Source organism: Rhamphochromis longiceps, linkage group LG12 (genome assembly GCF_057381845.1).
Source record: "Rhamphochromis longiceps isolate RC_006_pf linkage group LG12, R_longiceps_female_GT1.1, whole genome shotgun sequence".
NCBI classification, from domain to species: Eukaryota; Metazoa; Chordata; class Actinopteri; order Cichliformes; family Cichlidae; genus Rhamphochromis; species Rhamphochromis longiceps.
Window position 1 is genome coordinate 12294582 of NC_140568.1, and position 18138 is coordinate 12312719.

The 18138-nt window shown below is 42.3% G+C and overlaps 1 protein-coding gene across 2 annotated transcripts in view; it reads left to right on the plus strand.

The window, feature by feature from the left end:
* The first annotated feature begins 2306 nt into the window (after nucleotides 1–2306).
* sema4c (sema domain, immunoglobulin domain (Ig), transmembrane domain (TM) and short cytoplasmic domain, (semaphorin) 4C) overlaps nucleotides 2307–18138 on the plus strand; it is a 107120-nt gene continuing 91288 nt past the window's right edge. The window contains exons 1-2 of one of the 2 annotated variants that reach the window (XM_085424774.1): nucleotides 2307–2931; nucleotides 13293–13448. The gene's annotated coding sequence lies outside the window, so the exon portion shown is untranslated. The remainder of the gene's footprint in view (nucleotides 2932–13292; nucleotides 13449–18138) is intronic. The other variant, XM_085424772.1, reaches the window with a different exon arrangement.

The window sequence follows — 18138 nt, forward strand, 5'->3', positions numbered from 1 at the left end:
ACCTCTGCCCATTCTCATAAATCCTGTTTCCCATAGGCGATCTTGATTGTAAGACCTGTGAGAACAAAAACATGATGATTACTTTAGTATTGTTGCAAAAAATCTGGACTATTTTTAAGCCTAAGTGTATGTTTCCGTTTAGAAGTTAAAGATTATTTCTGCCCTAAAATCACCAATTACATCAACTGATACTATTTGATAGAAACTCCTTTGTATTTGAAAGACATGGCTTCAGATTTTCATTACGAAAAATGTAGGATTCTGTTTTGGGAGCGCCACTCACACAGCAGAGACTGCTGCTTTGATTAAAGTGATTCAGAGTAGTTTTGTTTTTCAAGAGCTGTACGGTGGAGCGTGCTGGCACTTTTGCCCCACATATAGCACATGCACCTCGTGGTCGGCTTTCTGTGTAGAGTTTTGATTGTTCTCCCGTGGGTTTCTTCTATAACTCTGGCTTTCACCCACATTGAAAGGACATGCTTGTTAAAGGGCATCCACACGTGAAGAGATTTGCTCATCATATATTGCTTTCTAGCTGATAGCTGGCTGTCAGAACATTCAAGGCTATGGTTGCCTAGGTAACCCTCTTCTGTATTTTCTACATTGCCACATGTCAATCAACAGCATTGTTCACTCTTGTTTGTAGTTACTTCAGTCGCTCGCTTCAAAGTTGAGAAAAGTTTATCTTGGGACCTGTTTGTTTCACATCGCCAAGTGGTTATTTCGCTTTGTTGTTTGAAATTGCTAATTTATTACAGCTACTGTGTGGACGCCGCTTTAGAACACCTGTTGATTGCAAATTGCTCATAGGTATGGATGTGAGAGTGTGTGGTCGCTAGCCTCGCTGTGATAATCAGCACAGTGACACCAGATTTACCAGTACGTCACAGGACAGAAATGGACTTGTGACCTTAGCAGTCCACCAAATGGACTACCAACCTAAACCTAAATTGCCCATATTGTAAATGTGAGTGTGAATGGTTGTCTGTCTCTCTGTGTTAGCCCTGCGACAGACTGGAGATCTGTCCAAGGTGTACCCCACATCTCACCCAATGGCACCTGGGATAGGTTCCAGCCCTCAGTGACCCTAAACTGGGTAAGTGAGGGTAAGGCTTTCAAATTAGCTAAACATGAATGACGAAGGACTTTAACTCATATCGGAGGGAATAATGTTGCGTTTACTAGTAAAAGAATCCAAGACTTACCCCACTTAATATCATACTTAATATATCTGTCTTCTTCTGCTGAGACTGAGCATTTATTATAACGGCAGCAGATGAGCAGCATTTTGAGTTTTGAGAGCAATCAATAAGCGCATCATTAAAATGTGCAGAGGAGATGCAGACTACAAAATCTTAGAAAACTAAGATTAATGTTTCTTTATTTTCATGAGACGATTAGAGAATGAATACAAAAAAATAAACATTTGTTACAGACTTCATCTGACAACAAGTTTAGTAACTTTATTAAAGGAAATAATAATTATAATGCCGCATTAACATCTGCTTAAGAGATGTTAAACAGTGCCGTGCGATACTGCAAATTTTGTTTGATTTAGGATTCATCAACAATTTGCAAATTCTGAAAAAAAATTTTAATGACCATAGTTTAATAACTATGATTTTTACTTTCCACAATACTTAGTTAACACAACAAAACAAACCTTTCAGCTTTTCATGTTTTGAAACTGGGATTTTTTTTTTTTTGAGACCTGGAATGTTTCTAAAACACTTTGGGTTGTTTTCATTTGCGCTGTTCACTTTTAATAAAGTAGATGTGACAGTCAACACAAAAAGGTTCAGACCTTTTTCATTGTTTATTATTGAGATGTATTTTTTAATTCCCGGAAAGTAATAATTAACACAACTGTGCACAACGTATCCTAGTACCAGTCCGATTCCAAGACCAGTGTTGATATCACTGCTATCATATTTGGATCCCACCTCTTATGCTAAGCTTGGTGGTCAGTGGCGTACCACCACCCAAGTCCTGGGTGTCAGATGTATGGAGTCGGAGGTATAAAGGGACTTTGACCTCAGGTTGGGGCAGACTTATTTTAAAAAGAAAGAAAGAAAGAAAGAAAGAAAGAAAGAAAGAAAGAAAGAAAGAAAGAAAGAAAGAAAGAAAGAAACGTGCATGTTCTACAGTAAATCTAATGACTGCCGGGGGGTCCTCTGCTGTTGACCCTTGTTCTGAGGGGCTAATGGGCGGAGACCTGTTTGTGTGCTTCTTTGGGTTTTTTATTTTTTATTTTTTTAAATCCTCTCAGGTCCCTGCTGTGATGCGTACTGCAGAAGTAGGCTGGGGGCGCACACACGCTGCAGCGCCACGCACCCCTCACACACACTCCCATATACATCATTTCCATTGGACATTGGCACAGAGACGCAGCGCGACGACCACTCTGACATATCTGCTTGGTACGGACTGCCGAAACTTCTGAGACAGGGAGGCGGGTAGATCCTTTTAGCTGGTCCCAGATAGTGGATTCAATCCACGCTCTCGTTTCTTTCTTTGCTTTTTCCCCTTTCCTCCTCATTTTCTCCTCCTCCTCCTCCTCGTCTTCGCCTGGTTTCGTGTTACAAAGCCCAGGGAGGGAGTTGCGCGGAGAGCCAGTTCTGTGTGAAAAACTGAATGACAGGATCATATGGCTTGATTTGCCTTATAGTCCAAACATTTTTAGGAGGAAAAAAAGGCATAGGGGACACGAGAGGAACTGCGAGAGAGAGCATCAGAAATTGATGAGGATGTGGAATAATTTATAACTCAAATTCAAAAACAAACGTGAGATAACGGAGAAAGCAGAGAGAGAGAGAAACAGAGAGGCAGAAACGGATACTGGCTCCAGTCGTCAGAGAAGGACGGAGAGCGGGGAGGAAAAGCGCAGGACGCATTGCCCGTGATCATCAGCACCATCACCGTAATAATAAGGTAAGTGTGCGCTCGTTATTTCTCGGCAATATTGCTTCCAGCGCTGTGAGGCGGCTGGATTTTAACACACTAACGAAGCAAGCAGAGGCAGAAAACATCCCAAACCCCGGAGCGTCCGAATCTCCAACTGTTGCCAAGAAGCCCACGTTTTTTTTTAATTTCTTCCTAAAACAGCACCATCTAAGGTGCAGTGCGTTTGTATAGACAGATGATTTGGGGTGTTTTGGGTTGCCAGTTTTGGGGCTCAATGCGATGCAACTTTATCCCCTTTTCGCGCTGTGTAAACACAGCGCACTGCGGTCAGGGGCAGTTGGAAGGGAATCAACTCCGGGCTTTTTTCTACTGTATTTCTGTGCATCTACTGTAATGTGCTGCCGCTGCACCTCCACAATCACAGCCCGGCAATGCTACCGTGCAGCAAAAACGCACAACGTGAAGCTGACCTCTCGGTGTATACTGGTGCAGCAGTCTGAGAATGATCTCTTTTGTGTCTGCCTGTATTTCAGGCTCTTAAGTTCTGAGCGAGTCTGGTGCCTGACAAGACAAACTTTTAGGCACCTTCTTTTGCTTGGTAGTGCTTTTTTCCGCCTCTAATAACATCAATACAGATCCCCCTCGTAATCCTCACTCACTGTGGCCGCTGTCGTCTTCCTGCGAAGGGAAACTGCTTTGTAGATTTCAAAGTTTTCTGCACTTGTGCACATGTGTGGATTTTAGATTTGTGAAGAGGTTTTAAGTTTCAGATGCCAAGAAAGAAAGAAAGAAAGAAAGAAAGAAAGAAAGAAAGAAAGAAAGAAAGAAAGAACGGAGTCCCTTTAACTGCTGCCTGTATCCCTCAGTTAATACTCAAAAATGAAGCTCTTATGGTGACAATAATCCACTGGTTTGAGATATTACTTTGGAGTGGTTTCCTCCTTGTTCTTCTTTCCCTCTCTTTCTTTTTTCCTTTGCCTTAATGAAGTAAGTATTAGCTTCACTTGAGTGATTATTGTAATTACTGAGGAGGAGGAGGGTTGGAAGGTGGAAGGAGGGGCGTGTGTCCACACTGGACAGTGAGGAAGTGAGGGTTGGTGTAAAGAGGTGGTAGTTTAGAAGAAGGAAGGAAGGGTGTTGGATTGGGGGTCCCTGCAAAGGGCTGTTGCCATGTGGGACAGAGGAGATAGGTTTTTAGTAGTGATATCATACTTGAGGATCTGTTTTCTGACTGTGATATTTGTGTAACTGTCACAGGAGACTCCCTTTCCCTGTACCACAGGTGGGCGGGTGGCTTCTGCAGGTCTCTGTGCGTCCGCTTGTGTCACTGTGTCATTTGCAAAGATTAATGGAAGCAATAAGCGAGTAGAAATCAGAGTTAGCAAGTTGACATTTGCCGTGCAGAGGGATGTAGCAGTGGATAAGCCTGCCAAAATTCAATTCACCCACCTTTTAATTTGGTATAAATCAAGTTCACAGACTTTGAGGGGGAAAAAAGAAAAGTAGACACATAATCCTCACTAAAGGCACGCGCAGTATTGCACAGATTATTCGGCAGTGAAGCGGGTTACAAGGAGAGATCTTTCAAAACCAATTTAGTTGTTGAAGGATTCCTCCTGACATCTGCATTATTCCCAGGCTAAAAAAACAAACTTAAAAATCCACTTTTATCCAGGGTGTTCGCAACAATGACACACACTCTGTCGCTCTCTCTCTCTCTCTCACACACACACACACACACACACACACACACACACACACACACACACACACACACACACACACACACACTGTAGCCCTCTCGCCCCAGATGTTAATGCCTCTATTGAGAGAGCCACAGGACTCCTGCCGACTCAATCTCTTCATTGTTGGACAGACAATGGACTCCACATCCTGACAGCCAGCCTCCTTCCTATATCCCCCTCATGCACTCCTAAAGCTGCTCCTCATACACATGCAGTGAAATGGCACACAGTCATCCAGGCTGATAGCGCACACATGTAAATGGCAATGCCTCTACAGGCACGTGCCCAGCTTCATTTTATGTTTTCATAAAAGCTTGACTGATGTGGAAAGTCTCCTACTGTTTGTGTGTGTGTTCCCGTCTTGTCTGGGTTTCATGCCATCCATGCTGGTCCCCTCTATTCCAAGGTTTTGCAACTGATTCGCTTTGACTGATGTGAGTGTTTTGTTTACAGAATGAAAAAAATGCTTGTTAAAGTTTCTTAAGAGGCGCATTGCAGCATTAGCCCCAAAGTTCTTAAATGTCCCATCGGAAAACTGCAACAAAGAACAAATCACAGGCAGTTTCCACACGTGGGGGTCAACACTGCGTCATAGACCATACGTCGTGACAGAGGCAGATGCCTCCTGTCTGCTCTGTGCCCGCCCGTTTGCGTGCGTTTAATCGTCACCCCAGTGTCACATGCATCACGTCAGCGCGACATGTACTGCAGCCCACAACCAAGCAGCTGAACACAGTAAAATGCAACAATGATGGGATCATTGCTGATTATGTAACTCATTTTGCATACGGGAACACACAGAGCCTGTGTTCACGCCGGCTGTGGTGTATCACGAAGGTATGGATCTGAATCCGCTCATCATAATTTCCTTGGAGGCTCTGTGTCTTTTGCAGAGCAACAGTTGATGTGCCAGCTTCCCACAGTAGGCTTTTTTCTTTCTTTTTTTTCAAAACGTCCTTTCATCCCAGGACCGATTTAGTCTATCTGCTTTTCTTTGCTTAAAAAAAAAAAGGATCTCACAGAAACAGATTTTGTTTTGTTTCTTCTGTTTCACACTGGTCTGTATTTCCTGCTGAGGTGCAAAGAGTTCACATTTCGAGCTATGCCCTCTGTGTTCTAATGCAGCTCAAACATAATCGCACTGATTCTGTGGGGGGTTTTTAGAGCTCCTCGGTGTATGTGTGTGTGTTAAACAGAGATATGGTTCATGGGAGGCCAGATGCAAGGTCCGGAGAGCTGAAGCAGATGGGTCGTGTGTGTGTGTGAGGGGAACAACGTGTTGCAAGTATGGGCTGGAAAGGCTGATGTTTAGAGAAGGTGTTTAAAGGAACACTGTGGCAAATGTGTCAGGGTTCAGGTTCAAAGTGATATAAACCTTATGCTGTATGGATAAGACAGTGTGTGTGTGTGTGTGTGTGTGTGTGTGTGTGTGTGTGTGTGTGTGTGTGTGTGTGTGTGTGTGTGTGTGTGTGTGTGTGCGCGCGCAAGATGTGCCTTCATGTTCCTAAGAGTAACATCACACACATGAAACTCAAACATTAACATAGTGTTACACATTAGCATGTCATTAGCACATTAATCACAAACGCTGAGCGCCTTTAATTAAACCCGGTCACATTTTATGCATTTTTTGTTGTTGTCTAATGCATATGTCTAAAATTATTTACTTCTGCTCTTACACCCTGCCTTTCCCCTGTTTTGAGTCTATAAGTACTGCTAGATGAAGTGCACTACAAGTGCCCAGCTGGTGCACTCATTACAACTAAAAAACTGAAAGAACAACGCTATGTTCCTCTTTGGCATCCATTCTGGACATTTGGAGGAAGGGAGGGGACTACTATAAAATAATGAATTGCCTATATAATAAATTGAATGTGTTGCAAAAACTTGTTTTGTTGTTCCATTTCTAAACTAAATACTAGATTAAATATTCAAATCCCATAAAGCACCTCATTGGTTTTTGCAGTTAAGCATGCCGTGTGAAAATGCGACAGAACTTTGGATTTCTTTACTTTGCACATTTGCATTTCTTCCTAATGTGAATGCATTACCGTTGAAAGACACTAAGAAAACACACAAGCATGTTAGTTGTCTCAGCAAATTCTGACGTTTCTTAAAACTGACGTGGTCGTCATTTATTGTCCAAGTACTACAGATGGCACTCTTCCTGTAACGCAGAGCACAAATTGTGCTCATGCTGAATGGTACACACACCACTGCACAACCTCCAGCCTCCGTCTCAGTTGCTTTAAGGCCTGCTGAGAAGTTTCCGTTAGGCAGCAAGGACGGATCCGGGGGGGTTTTGGCTGCGGCTGTGATTGCAGTTGTTCCGAGAGGAGAAGCTTTTTCTGTTCTGCAACTTACCCTTCCCTTTGAGCTTTTTCTTTTTCTCTCTCGCTCTCATCCTCTATCTCTCTTGCCCACTTACGCTCACATACACCCCCTCCACTCGTTTCGGCTCAACTCGAGTTGCATGATGAGGTCATTTTTGCATTGCCAAAGTGTAAACCCTTACCACTTATATAGCTCGACTTTAATTGAACAGACAAGTGCACATTCAGTCTACTGTGAATGAAAACTATGCTAGGATACTAGGGTAATCCTTTTTTGTGGCTCTAATAGTTGTGCCAGTACCTTGAATGCCCCGGGAGCAGCTGTTATAGATGTTCCTTTCATCTCTCCAAATCAATTCAGGTAAATTAAATGAAGTCTTACTGACATTATTGTCAAAAAATTAACAATATTGCCAAAAATTCACTACGCTCAGAATACAGAGTACAAAGGAGTAATAAATACATGTCACCCTCTGTGAATGATGCAGCCAGCCCCCCTCCCCCCATCATCCTTTGGGGCAATCAATAAATAAATAAGCCCTAAGGGACGAAAAGTGTTTCCAGGAAAGTCAGACTAGTGGAAAATCCAATATGGAGCAGAATGTTGGTCCTGGAGGCAAATATGTGCAGCTAGTATAGCTGTCTGCACCAGATTTTCATTATTTTTACAATATAGAAGTTTTGTTTATCAAAGCTTTTCATCCTGACCTGAAATCACCCCCCCCCCCCCCCGGCTTTGATCAATGCAGTTTTAAAGATGTCAGAATGCAGTGCAGTCATCACGCAGATCTAATTACTGTTGTCTGACACAAATGAATGAACAGAACCTTTGTGTCGTAGCTCCCTGCTATGACACAAAGGTTTGCCCCTTCTTTTTTTCTTTCACCACAAGTAAACACCCCTTTTCAGGACTTGCTCGGAGAGTTACTCGAGGCTTTTAGAGGAGTTCGGTGGAGTTTCTCTTGGTAGCTCGAGTCCTCTGCATTATTTATGCTGGGCAGAATGGAGGTGGAGGAGAGCCCTGACCTGCTTGTTTGTTACCAGCTGACCACTACTGGCCATCTGGTGCCTGCTAGCTACGCTATTTGTGTTTGTATCTAACAATAACTGGGTCCAAGTTTTTATGTAAAACAGGACACTTGGAGTTAGAAGGTTAAATTGAGTTTTGCTTACTTGAGATACAGAACAAATACATATGCATATATATAACATAGTACGTTTGGCGGACAGCAACAGAGGAGTGTGCATCTCTCTTTTAAAGATTATTTAAAAGAATAGTGTGAAAGTTGTGAGGCTGAATTCAGCAGATATTTCTGCAAGTTCGATCACTTTCTTGCTGAGATTTGATAGGATGCAGACCTAAAAGATCATATAGTGATGACAAGGTGGTACACATTTGAAAAGAATAAAACAAAATCTACTTCTGTAGCTCAATAGAGTCGCCAAACGTTTCACAAATCCATTTTTACGGTGAAACTTGTCGTAATATATCAGCGCACTTTCCCCCCGCTTCCTTAATGAGGGGCTACAGGAACAACAGCCCGGAGTTCACAGATAAAAACTGAACAGCTGATATTTTTTATGACAGCTTGAAGCTACAGTTGTTGATGCAGTGCCGCAACGTGCTACACAAACACATTTAATCAACAGCCGCAATCCCGAGAACAGCTGTATTTCTCAGATGGTCACAGGAAATAGTCGAGCCATGGCCAAGAGTGGCACCACTGAGTGTGGAAACGTCTTTCTCCTGCCTTTCGTTGGGAACGTCTTCAAATCAGGTTGTTTTGCTACGTCACATTTGAAGAGGAAGATTATTCAACTAATGGTAAATTCCTCTCTTGTTACTTATCTAATCATATAGTGTGCACACATTCATTTTACCCTCAGCTTTACTGATAAAACAAGAACATTTGGAGATTAAATGTTGAGAATAATCTCAGCCTAATGACTTCACAGAAATAAAGACAAATGTGTTATTGTGTGTGTTGCACTAGAATATTTAAGGACAGTGAATAAAAGGGTACCATGAGCTCCTGTAGCGGGGTTATCTGTTCCCTGTCTTCATCCATCTCTTCATCCCTTCTTCCCTCTCCGATTTTGTCCTTTCTCTTTTTGATTTATGCTCGTCTTCCTCCCTCACACTTTCTTTTACTTCTTCTTCTCATTCTCTCAGGCCTCATTTCTAGCCTCTGTGGTTTTGTCCTGCTTGGTCTCTCCTGCCTACTCTCCTTTCTGTATCTCTTCAGTCCTCTCCATATCTTCGGCCTGTCAAGACTCAGGATTCGCTTGCTGAAAAAGCTGGAAATATCACAACTGTTGAAATTCCTTTTCATCTTTGGTTTGCAGTGCAGGCCACTCAGTATAAATGTGAAAGCATCTGATTTACAAACATAGCTGCGGCACAGTTTAACTATGATCAGAGAAGAATGAACACTTGCTATTTAGACTTAAACTCATCATGGCTGATATACAATCACAGACACTTTATTAGGTACGCCTTGCTAGTATTGAGTTAGACCCATTTAACTGCTGTAACTGTTCGTAGCATTGATTCAACAAGGCTCTGGAAACATTCCTCAGAGATTGTGATCCGCATTGACGTGATAGCATCACACAGTTGCTGCAGATTTGTTGGCTGCACATCCTTGATGCGAATCATCCATTCCACCACATTCCAAAGTATTTGATACTAAGGGGCCCAAAGTTGGCCAAGAAAATATCCCCCACACCATTACACCATCACCAGTAGCCTGAATCATTGATACAAGGCGGGATGGAGCCACACTTTAATGGTGTTTACACCAAATTCTGACCTCTTTTTTTGGACCATTCTCTGTAATCCCTACAGATGTTTGTATGGAAAAAAACAGATCAATCAGCACTTTCTGAAATACTTTGGCACCAACACCCATGCTACTTAAAGCACTTAAATCAACCGTTCTTCCCTATTCTGATGCTAAGCTTGAACTCATCAGGTGGCCTGGACCATAGCCACATGACGTGCTGGTTGTGATTGGATGGTAAGATATTTGCATCAGCAAGCAGTTGAACGTGTGTACCAAATTTCACTTTACAAGCAACTGTACAATGACAATAAAAGTTCTAAAAGTTCTAAGTTCTAATGAAGTGGCCTGTGAATGTATATTTATCGGTACATTAGTAAAGTGTGTAGCCTAAATTGCATAAAGAAAAATCTGAAATTACAAAAATACAATTTTCAGTCAGTCAATTTCACACAGTTTTATAAAGCCATAGATTGTGAGCAGAATCACTTGCTAAAGTGCTGTGGAACAGTAAAACTACAGCTGTTGATGTTTGACCTGAGTAAATAACAAAAACCAGAGTCCACCTCTCTAATCCTGAACTGAACTCTTAGCTTAGATTAAATGAAAATCTAGAAACTAACGCAATTAGCCTGGTCTAGTCCGAAAGTTAAACAATGCTTTGTTTTACCTTTATAGCTTTGTTATAATTTATATATTAGCTTTTTGTTCAGAGCAAAACACAGAAAGCTGATGGGATTTGGAGGCTTCTGACTAAGCTAGGCTAACTGTTTCCTGCTAAGCTAAGTTTACGGACTTCTTGACTCTTTTACTACTTTCTATAAAATATGCATTGAAGATTAAAGTGAGAAACCACAAATCAGCTTGATAAAATAATTTAGCTAATAATTTATCATCATTTTCACAACTATTAAAGTGCCCTATAGCAAGTTTCAAACCGCACAACAGATACCATCTTGGCAGCCATTTTGTTTGTGTTTGAGTGCTGAACTTCCTTTTCCTGTTCTGTAGCTTATCTAGCAATGTAGACTATATTTTCGAAACAGCAACGCTTGTTGTTTAGGACAAAACTACAGCAAGTCCAGCTGAAGTAAGAAATGTTATGACACTTTGTTGTTATAGCAGTTGGCAAAGACGATAACCACTGGGTCAAGAACTGTGATTCTGACATGAGAGTGGAGTGGTTGTTTCTGATCTTCTCAGCTAACTCTTGGCATGAAAGCAAACACTTCTTTTGCCTCATGTTGATGTATTTCTTTAATTGCTGTTCGCATCTATAATTATAGTAGGCTACATAAATCAATACCAATCCATTTGCACTGCTTCTGGGTTTCCTATTTGTTTTTTTCATCTCCCGAGTCGAAGAGGGGCTCAGGGTAAGAAATCTCCATTATATTTGATACTTATTTAGTAATTTCCTTTTCAGATAGCAGATGGACCCATCTATCCTATCTGATGCTGCTTATTGGGTCTGCCCATGCTTGGCTGAGGCTGAAATTGTAAAGCTGGATTGGGGAAGAGATAGTAATATGCTCAGCCAAAACAAAAACCTTGTCCGTAAGCCAACTGTGTTTCGGGGGCACCGTGTAGATTGTTTAGCATGTTTCCTGAGGCCCCCAACTTGCACGTTAGTCAGCCGTTTGTTATTTTGCTTGTTCCAAGTCAGCAAATGCATTCTGGCTCAGTTGACTGGGCGATGTGTTGTGCAGAGAGGACCACTGGAGTTGTTCCCTTCTTTTGTTATTCAGGTCTTGGTGATACGTCAGTCCTGCTCTGAGCCATTGTGTATACGGAGGTTCCCATTGTTTACTGTCAGTTGCAGCATTGCTATGTGTGTGTGCATGGAGTATGCATATTCAGCTGCTTCTTGCCGTTTTCATTCATTATTTTGTCCTGGATAGTCTATGTAAATGTGTCCAGGCCAGCAGCAGAAGATAACAGTTAAAGTACTGGCTCAAACCCTGCATAACTAAGACTGTGTGTATGGGAATAATGATCCAGATGCAGTGCAGTAGGGGGTGTGTAAAGGAAAGTAGGCCCCTACCCTCCTCTTCCCCCGTGCTAACCAGAGCATGGTAGTTTGTTTTTATGACAGCCTTTTTTTGGCATTGTTCTGGTCGGATAGAGCTCGCCTTTCCTACCGTGGGACCGGCCGTTAGTGCAGGAAGTGCTGGGAGGGCACAACTTGAATGCACACACACACATGCTGGATTGCAGGCTACAGCACTCGCAACCCCTCCCAAGCTATCGCCCCACACTCACGCATAAAGTTTTGAAAGGACAATAAAAAAAGTTGCCCTGCGGCTCGTCGGCTGGTAAGCTGCAGCTTATCCAGGAAGGAGCTGCAGCCAGGCTAATGGCCTCTCTCCAGGGTAGGCTCTACAGAAGGGCCAGTGGAGGCTTATCGGCAGCAGGAGGGCCCCTACATGACTGCTCTCTGAGATCTCCACTGAGCTTGTGTGTGGGAGTAGCTTAGCTTTCGTAGCTAGAAGGAGGGTGAGCGCTATTCTGCTTTATTTCCTCCTGTGATTGTCTTGGGTTAGCTCGGCCTGTAGGAAAATTAGTTACTTATTACCATTCTCAGGTGAAAATACAGGTGTTTACCCAGTGTAGCACTTCTAAATTCAAAGATAACTATCCAACCTTATTGAAAAGTCAAGGTAGACTTCTACTAACCAAGCATTTCTTTCACATACTACAGGAAACTTTTGGTCAGTGCAAAGAGGATGGAAGGCAGTGTGTGCGCCATACTGTTCAAATGCCTACACATCTGTGGTTTATATCTTTGCCTTAATTGGAGACGTCTCAGTAAGGAGTCAGCATGATTTGTAGAAAACAATGTAATGTGCGATGAAGAGGAGTGAGATGACTTGCCCCCTGTCTGACTAATCACATTTTGCCTCATGGATCTCAGCGTGACGTATCTACCTTGATCCACGTCCATGAATCACCGATCTCTTTCTTCATCTGTTGTGACTGAAATTAGACAACGGCACAGTCTTCATACCAGCTGCTAATACTGCAACAGAGAGGTATCATGTCACAAGTACCATCTAAAAGATTTATTAAACAAGAGCCGTGAAGAAAGAGGCAATGCAGGGAGTGAATCATTCATGCATATGCTAAACTCACTGTTTAACCAGTAAATGCAATGATATCTAACACTGTTCCACATGCAGTTAGCTTAAAAACCGGGACACATCCTCATAACGTTTGCTGATCATGAAGACGGCTTCAGTCTTCTCCTCTTAAGACTCCTGTTGAGCTTCTTTCATTCACTTTTTCCACACTTAGCTTATCTCAGGCCATGCTATGGTTCTTGTTAGCACCTTAATGGTCTCACCTGAAATCTAGCACTAAATCCTCCTTTGAGTCTGTCTGTATGAGCAGCTGCAGACACAATAGCCCCTATTGTTGAGGGGCAATTCTGGACTGGCCCCTCTCGCCTACCCCCTGTCCTGCTGCAGACTCACCTCTGACCCGCAGGCTGGTTGCGCTCTCACCCATCTCCCGCTGCTCTTTTCCAGTCCACTGCTCTCTGCATGAAGCCTGACTCGTTTGAAGAAAGAGATGGAAAGAAAGGAAGATGCTCAGTGGGACGAGGCCTCAATAATATGACAGAAAGAAGATAAGAGGAGAGGGATTTCGACTGGGATGAATACAAGAGGAAAGGTTGGCAAGAGGTAAAAAAAAATAGAGAAATGTGTTCAGGTTGCCAGGTTTGGTCAACTCTTAGAGAGAGACGGCAATTGGAAAAGCAAAAAGGAAGCCGGCTTGCCCAGACAACGGCCCTGAGAAACCAAGATAAGAGCTGACCAGCAGTCAACAATTACACTATCAATTTCCAGTCTGGCTTTTGCCTTCTCACTCTCTTTTTCAAGCTTACCACTCTTTTTTTTATTTCTCGGTACTGTCTCCTATTCTCTTCCCGCCCCTGTTGTCTCCACTCTTTGTGTGTTTTTCAACGATCTCTCTATGAGGATCCATTCATTATCATAGAGATAAACTCTTTTATCTTGTGTTTGGAGAAATAAATAAAAACTCTTTCTTGAAATATTTAATCAACTACTGAAGTTATGGATAGTTTTGAGGCATTTATAGCACATATCAAGTAGTTCAGCATGTGAAGCTATATAAGTTTAGCTGAACAATTAGCTACAGTTTAGAAAAACAGTGGTTGGAGACCGTGGCCCGGCCAAAATTATTGCGACTGTGCGATAATCTTACTGCCTCTGAAATAGCTGCTTTGAAAGCGGACGCCAGGTCTGTGATGACTCGTAGTCAATTACCGTCTTCAAACTGACGTTAGTGTGTCAGAGATAACGGTAAAATGGCGATAAGATGGAGTCGGTCTCCAATCAGTCTGTGATTAAATGGGGTCGGGCGGGCAATTACATGCTATCTGTTTATGATAATACGCTAGTTAACTGTGGTAAATTAGCAAAAGTCTCAAATCTGTTGTGTCTTCAGATTTGTCATTGTCTACATACACAGAAATTCACATTAAAGAGACTTTCATATTAACTACTGACAGACAAACAGAAACTCATCCACAGATATCGCGCTGTAGTTTTCCCAGACAAGAGGAGTTTGCTGTCTTATTGTTATTCTAGTGTGACTGACTCTAAAATTTGAGAGGTGCTACTTTACATAAAACAGGACTTTTACTTTTGGTAATTAACATAAATTGCGTCTCTTCAAATGTTAAGTTGGAACGATCAAAGCTTTGTGACCCTGTAATTTCTTAATAATCCCTGACTGTATAAAACACTATTCAGAGCTAATACAACACTAAATTTTCACCCACCAGAACCTCTTGACCTCTTGACTTCTCGGATCAGCTTCACCTCAAAACAGACCATTTTATTTTTCAGAGGCTCAAAAATGCACCAACATCCCAAATAGGGTCCAAAAGTCCAGTTAAATTAATTAAATTAGCAGAAATAAGCCCTAGTGACAGTAATCAACTACAGCTACCCCTGTCAGCACAGCCATCAATCAGAGTCATGTCTAACTTAAGCTTTAACAAAATCCAAAAGGGTAACTTATAAATAGGTTATACCCTGTTCAGCCTTTATCAAGGCAGAATTAAGCTACAAATATCAAAGTAGTTTTTTTGGACTAGACTGTAACACATGTTCTGACTATGGCCATTTTAACATGGGAGCCCAGAGGGAGTGACGGCCTCCTGTGGCTGTTTGCAGAACTGATTTTTTTGCCACTTATGTTTGATCGGCTTTTCAGAGGTTGCTGCCTGATAAAAAATGTTGTTTTTTAATTGTTGTTGTTAAATAAGTGTTTGATGTTGTGGAAAATTAGAAGCAGTTTGTTATCTGAACATTGCACGAGGCTTCAACAGTAACATTATCAAAATCAAGCAAGCCTCTTCCTAGTTTTGTGTTTCCTCCTTGAGGCGCATTGCAGAGACACATCCTGGTAGTCTTGCATACGATGTTTACCAAGATAAACCTTAAAGGAAATCTATTCTGATAGTTATTACTTGCTACTTTTATTTGAGGGAAGAAGGTGAATACTATACTACTTGTGCTTTCAGCGCTCCTTCAAACAGTCCGTCGAGTACCGAAGGCCAGGTGTTTTCTGTCAATTGCTCACAATCTCACCTTCGCCAGCACATTCACACATTAACTGCCAAATGTGCGCATTTGCTCGCACACTTTTGCATGCTCAGTTTATCTTCCAGTGTTATTTTCTTTTCTTTCCCGTACCTATTAGGCAAAGTCTTTTTTAGGAACGCCAGGGAGGAGAGAACAGCTAACTCTTTATTATGATTTTTTTGCCTGAGGTTAGACCAGCCAGGGTGCACACGCACCCTCTCACGCACACACAAATCACGCAGAGGCGCACACACAGATAAACGCGGCAGCCCTCTGATTCAACACTTCAAAAAATCAATAATGTCTGTTTTGAAAAAGCCTTAAAGCTAATGCAAAGAGACGGCGAGGGAGTGAAGGGGGGTGCTGATGAACCCCAACAACAGGCACTTACAGCAGGCTTACTCTGCCTCTGTCTTGCTTGCTTTCTCTGCTGATTCTCGATAGATAGATAGATAGATAGATAGATAGATAGATAGATAGATAGATAGATAGATAGATAGATAGATAGATAGATAGATAGATAGATAGATAGATAGATAGATAGATAGATAGATGTGACCATTTTAAATGGGCTTCCCTTCTTAAAATTCATTGACAGTCCATCCCTCTATCCATCCTGTCCTCTCATATCTTTGTGGCCGAACAGCTCTGATTTGTGTACCAGGATTAAAATCCTCAAATTTGTCTTTCACTCCCTGTGGGAGAGGACTGTGCTTTTTAATTAATTGATTTTGAAATGAAGTTAGCTGCAGTGTCTGTCTGTGTGTGCGTGCACTGACGTGTCTGTCTGCGCGGCGGGTCTCTGTGTGGTTTCGGCTGAGTGTGTCAGAGTGTGTCCCCGATGCTTAGCTTGGTAAAGGAGGGGTGGGGTTGTGGGTTTTGCTGAGCGTGTGTCTGTATTTTTCTCGTTGCCTTTGTTGGAGAAGCTGCCGTAATAGATATCTAAATCTCCATCCGAAAGTGCAAAAACTATAATTTGTGTTTCTGTAGGCCTCATGTGTGTGTTTAGTTTAGTTTCTTTACAATTTGTTTTTCAAATTAATTGACAGCATGTGTGGATTGCTGTGGTTTGGCCGTTAGGTAAGGCAGATTCTCCTTGTCTTTCACATGTGTTTATGCTATCCTCAGGTGCTGGCTATAGCCTATGAATTATATATAAGAGCTTCAGTTGTACTCTTGGTTCTCAATCATACACTGAGGACCTTACCATAAAAGCTCAGTGGTTCCCTTTGCTTATTGGTTTGACTGCATCCATATGAGCACAAGCTCAAGTACTGAAAAGCGTCTTTCCTGCTGCAGTAGGTGTCATCGGGTCCGCACTATGGCATGACACATGACAGACTCACAAGGCTGGTAAACAGCCTCATCGCAGTGACTCAGAAAAGTCTACTTCTGATCAATCTGTTCTGCAGATTCTTCACCAAAACCAGATTCAGAATTAATGCTACACCCATTTTACTCATGGCTGCGGCCCTCTGGTTACTCATGAGCAGGAACTGCTTATGAGCCCCTTTTAACGTGAGCGCCTTTGCATTTGTTCACACTTTTTCATGAACGACAACCTGTGTGAGAGCCGTCACGGTGCTCTGTGTGTTTCTGACTTTTGTCACACGCAGCTGGGCGGACGCGCTCGAATGCTTTGTCCATGAGCTGCTGCAGCGTTGTACGCCTGCCGTATTATGCGGCGCACACAAAGGTGCGTTCACCGTCGCAGCATGTTGCCACTGCGCTGGCAGCACATGGGGATTGTGCCGCTGATCAGTGGGGTTGCTTTGTGCATCACAGTGGCAGTGGTGGATCTGCTGCTTGCTGTCAAACCCACACCGTCTGTCGCAGTGTGTGCGTGTCTGTGTGTATTTCTGGTAATGTTTTTGTCAGCTTGTCTGCGTGTGGGTCTTTGTGTCTGAATATATGTGAGTGTGCATCTTTGTCTCTTTGTGAGCGGATGTGTGGATGTTTGTCTCTGATCCTGTGTATGTGCGTAAAGGCTGTAATTTTAGTGTTACTATTTATTATTATTATTATTATTACTATTAATTATACTAGCGCTATCTCCATATCATGTGTCTGTATTTGTGTATGTGTTAGCACAGTTACATGCATGATAGACAGATCTCCTGCTAGACTTTATTAACAGCATTTACTACAATCTCTGCTGGGTTTGTCTGAGTGAGATTAAGATGTGGGCACATGCTCACACATGCACACGGGGGGCTGGGGGCATCCATTGTAAAATCTTTGAAAACATGGGTTGCAGCATTCCAACACATTCACACGCACTCATCACACTGATCTCACATATTCTTGTTCTGTCATAATGTGCCACACTTCCCACACTTTAAAAAACCCATCACAAACAGGCAGTTTGTAATTAGTATGAAGGCTTTTTGAAGCATGCTGTGTGCTTCTCTTTTGTGGGCTGTTTCATTCACTATGAAATACCTTTGACTCAGAAACTCAAACACCTGGGAAAGTGCGCCTTAGTGTTGATACCAGACTACAAAGACATCAGGGTGTATCGCTGTCACTGTGAGTGGGTGAGTGCGTTTGCTGCATTTTGCAGTACCAGCAGCTGGAACCAATCGATTCGTCTTGCAGAAGGAATTGTTTGATTCTTTATCATTTAATTTATGTGAATAGTCTGCATTCAGTCATGAAACAAGCACTTCACTAGTAAATGATAAAATTAGCTTTTTTTATATATATACTTAAACTAACAGAAAAATCATGATGCAAAAGGAATCACCACAACAGCTGC